Raw genomic sequence first — 4,876 nt, 5'->3', positions numbered from 1 at the left:
GAGGCATCGGGGCTCCGGAGCCCGCAGGCCCCTCGCCGGCCGCCCCGGCGCAGGCGGTGGGGGTCGGGCGGGAGAAGCCGCAGAGCGACGCGGAGGCGGGCGGCGGAGGAGACGGCCCCGACGCCGCTACATCTGGCCAGCGGCGCCCAGCCTCAGCGCCGGTCCGGGAGCGCACGGCGCGGGCCCCCCGGGCGGCGGGGAGCGGCGGGCATGGCGCGTCGGCGGCCGCGGGCTTCTCGGCGCCCCGCGGGCCGGGCGGCGGGGCCAGGCGCAGGGGCCCGGGCGCCCCCGGCTGCGCGTGCTGGCCAGGCCCGGCTCCCGGCCCCCGCTCCCGCTCCCGCTCCCGCTCCCGCCCCCGCCTGCTCCGGCTCCCGCTCCCGCCCCCGCCCCCGCCCCCGCCCCCGCTCCCGCTCCCGCTCCGGCTCGCGGCTCGCAGGCAGGCCGGGGAGGCGGAAAGGCTTGTGGCGGCGGCTGTCAAAGCCAAAGGGTTTTCGCTCCTCCCTGGGATCGCTGGGAAGTGTAGTCTTCCCACGGCCGGCAGCCCAGCTTCCGGGGCTGGCGAGGGGTCTGGGATGCCCTCTGCCGAGGCGGAGTCCGCCCTGCAGGACCCTGGCCGCCCGGGGGGGGGGGGGGGCCGGCCGCGCGGGGCGGCGCGGGTCCGTCAGGCTGCACTTACGGAGCGCCTACTGTATGCCGGGCAGTCTTCCCGGCGCGGGGGCCACGCACGGGAGCAGAATGCATGCACGTGCGCCCTACGGGGCCGTGTGGCCTCACCGAGTGGGGACTTAGGGGGCCATCTGGGGGATCTGGAACGACTCAGGGGAGGAGGAGGTATTTAATTTGAGCTGTAAGGAATGGGCGGGATTTCCGCCGGGCAGAGAGTGGGGGAGCGAGAGTACGGGGAGTAGAAGGGTAGTGTAGGCAGCCTACTGCGGAAGGGAGGTGCAAAGGGGCGAGCCCAGGGGCCCTTTGTCTCCACTGGAGCCTGCCTGCCATCTGTGGGCAGGTGAGAGCCGGTGGGGTCTTCCCTCACCTGAATCTTTTCATGCCTTTGATTCTCTACTTGTCCTCACCTCCACCCCGGATGCTGTGCATCCCCAAGATCCTCATTTCTGGGCTGCCAGTCAGACTTAGGGTAAATGGCTACTGTCAGCTTCAAAGTGTCACCGCTTTGAGAAGTGTCTGTCTATTAACTGGTAAGAGCTTAAAACAAAAAGCTTCAGAGCTCTAATCGCTTAAGGGAGAAAAGCCGTATGATTATAGCAACGTGTTATTTAACAAATGTGGAAAGCTGGTGTTAAAATTCAGTAGTTCTGATAAAAACTAGGGGGAACTTCTTTCTTAACAAAATTATTTATTCATGAGAGACACACAGAGAGCAGCAGAGACATAGGCAGAGGGAGACTAGAGGAAGAAGCAGGCTCCCTGCAGGAAGCCCTAATGTGGAACTCCATCCCAGGACCCCAGGATCACACCCTGAGCCAAAGGCAGATGCTCAACCACTGGGCCACCCAGGCATGCCTAAGGGGGAACTTCTTAAATGGCATAACAAAATCACAGAAAACAGGCTGACCTTATTCCCATTAAAGTCAGGCTTAGCAAAAGGGAGGTCATTATCACCACTCTTCTCCCACACAGTTTATAAATATTTTATTTATTTATTTTTATTAGCAGGCTCCACACCCAACATGAGGTTTGAACTGATGACCCTGAGATCAAGAGTCACATGTTCCCCCGACTGAGCCAGCTAGGCGCCCCTCCCGTGTAGTTTAGATCAGCCTAGCTAATTCAGTAGGATGAGAACATGAAACAAGTGCTATAAATATTAGAAAGCAGGCAGAGTGCAGTGAGTGGTCGCCAGCGATGCCGGACGGTCTGTTCTGAGGTGTGGCCAGCAGAGTGATACAGCAGGCCAGGAACCACTTATACCTGAGAGGGACTACAGAACAACAGCACGCACCAGAGGGGGGAGTCAGCTATACCCAAGGTGATGTCAGCAGCAGCAAGTACCTGGGGTGGATTTCCAGCTGGAACAGAGACAGGCATTCTTAGCTGAGACACCAAGAGGTGGTTAAAGCAGGACTGGAACATCCAGGGAGCTGACTTCCCAGTGAAAAACCAGGCTCCATTTACTGTTTGGAGCCTCTGCCCCAAGTCTGCAGTGATTGAAAGAGAACCTGCATCATACCTTTACCTGGAGCCTTCCCTTGGGTCTTAAGGATCTGAAACCTTCCTGCAGACACTGGATTTGGTGGAACACAACCATGACTGGGAAAGGGCCAAGAGGTGCCGCAGTACGTTGACCACAGAATGAGATGTATCCTGCAAGATGGGCAAATCTTCATTGGCATGATTTTGTTTGTTAAGTAATCTCTACAGTCAACATCGGACTTGAACTTACAACTCCAAGATCAAGAGTCACAAGTTCGACTGAGCCATTGGTACATTCATTGGTACCTTTAAGGCTTTGGCAAGCATATGAACCCGATTCTCTGTGATTGTGATGAATTCAGGAAGATCAAGCCCACAGAATGTGAAGCAACCAGACCGTGAAGAAAAGTGGATTTTGGGTCTGGTGTTGCTACATGGGGAGAACTTGGTTTTCATGACTGTGGGATACTGGCATTGCTCGGATACCACTTGTTGGAACTGCAGGAGCCCCTGGGGTTGGTAGGGCAGCTGGCAGAGGAGTGCCAGCTGGTGTTCCAATTCCCTAGGCTCCTGTTAGATTAGCAGGTCCTGTCAGAGGGGTTGGGGACCTATCCCAACAAGAAATGACTCCACAGGGAAGAGGTACTATAGCAGCTGTGCAGTTGCAGCTCCTGCCAACAGTGCTGGACTCCCAACCCAATACCCATCTAAATGGGGGCCCCACCCACTTCTGAGGGCCTAGCAACACCACCTCCAGGTGATGTGGCTCCTCCCCCTGCTATGAGACCACCCATGAGGCCACTAATTGTGTTCCCCCTGCTTGAAGGACACCATTAGGCACGCCCCTTCAGTAATGAGACCCTCTCCACCAGGAATTAGAGGTCCACTTCCTCCAGGAATGCATCCACCAAGACCCTAGGATACTGTTGACCCTTCTAAGTCACTTTTCCCCCTGCAGTGTGTCTTGTGAAACTGTGTAGAGTGTGTTTGTGAGCTTGTGTTCCCTCTTTGCGACATTAATATTAGCTAATAAATGCACAGAGCAATTAAAAAGTTTATCAGAAAGCAAAGGAATGCTTATTTGCATGTTATCCGAGTAGAAAATCCTAACCAACAAGGTGATTAGACACAAGTTTAAAAATAAAAATCAGGGATTCCTGGGTGGCTCAGCGGTTAAGTGCATGCCTTTGGCCCAGGGTGTGATCCTGGAGACCCAGGATCAAATCCCACCTCAGGCTCACTGCATGGAGCCTGCCTGTCTCTCTCTCTCTTTCTCTCTCTCTCTTTCTCATGAATAAATAAAATCTTTAAAAAAAATAAAAATCAAGTTTAAAAAATCAATAGCTCAATATAAGCGTGGAGATTCTGTATATGATAAAGATGACATTCATATTAAAAGGAAATTGCCACACCTTCAATAACTGTTTTGGGGACAATTGGCTATCCATTTGGAAGGAAATAAAACTAAATCTCTACTTCATGTAAAACATACTTCAGATAGATCAAAGGGCTTAACATGAAAAATAAAACTACAGAAAAAAATAGAGGATTATTTAATAATCTTACGTTAAAGAAGGTCTCTCTAACAAAACTCAGAGTTTTGTTTTTGGTTTTGTTTTTCTTAAAGGGCAGACTTGACTATTTGAATTTTTAAAACTTCTGTAGAATCAGACTTGTGGTATTCTAAGTCTGGTTTTGCCACTTAGAACCTGGGAGACTCCGGGCTAGTTCCTTATCCTTTGTAGTCTCAATTTTCTCATCTACAAAATGGGGATAACAGTAGTACATACCTTGTAACGTAAGATTTAAATGAGATAATCCATATAAAGCACTTAAAATTGTGTCTGCCATATTATAAATGCTCAGTAAAATTTAGCTATTAGCGTTATTATTACCACAACATTTACAAAATGAAAAATGACATTTATAAAGTTAAAAGATAAGTCACAGACTAGGAGACATTTGTCACATAATAAAGAGACAAAAGGTTGATGTCTATATATACAAAGAGCGGGCGGCCCAGGTGGCTCGGCGGTTTGGAGCCGCCTTCGGCTCAGGGTGTGATCCTGGAGATCCGGGATCAAGTCCCACATCGGGCTTCCTGAGTGGAGCCTGTTTCTCCCTCTGCCTGTGTCTCTGCCTCTCTCTCTCTCTCTCTCTCAGTGTCTCTCATGAATAAATAAATACAATCTTTAAAAACAAACAAACAAAGAGCATCTACAAGTCAATAAAACCCCAAACAAACCTGATAGAGAAATGAACAAAGATTGTGAATAGATAATTAACAGAAGAAATTCAAATGGTCAATAAACAATGTGGGGAAAAGTTCAACTTCATTGATATTGAAAGAATGCAGTCACAATAGATACCATCACTATTAATTAATTAATTAATTAATTTATTGTCTCTCACATTGGAAATATTTGGTGTTGGTGAAAGTGTTGGTTGGACTAAAATTATTCCACTTTTAGAGAGAAATTAGGCAATGTCTATTAAAATGTAAAAAATACAAACTCTTTGAGCAATGTCACTTCTAGGATTCTATCCAACAAATAAAACTGTATTCAGCATGTATGTAATACCAAAACTTTGGAAACAAAATGATTACCAGTAGGAGAAGGAGACATTTAATGGAATCCTACTTCACTGTTATAAGAATGGAGTAAGTCATTATGAACTCATCTTGAAAGATGTTAAGTGAGAAAAAGCACATTGTAGAACAATA

The 4,876-nt window shown here is 49.5% G+C and overlaps 1 pseudogene; it reads left to right on the top strand.

The window, feature by feature from the left end:
* Positions 1-2,264: 2,264 nt before the first annotated feature.
* On the top strand, positions 2,265-3,070 carry LOC112671456 (small nuclear ribonucleoprotein-associated protein N-like; annotated as a pseudogene).
* The last annotated feature ends 1,806 nt before the right edge of the window (positions 3,071-4,876 follow it).

Source organism: Canis lupus, chromosome 5, assembly GCF_003254725.2.
Source record: "Canis lupus dingo isolate Sandy chromosome 5, ASM325472v2, whole genome shotgun sequence".
NCBI lineage: Eukaryota > Metazoa > Chordata > Mammalia > Carnivora > Canidae > Canis > Canis lupus.
This window is presented reverse-complemented; position numbering and strand designations above follow the sequence as displayed.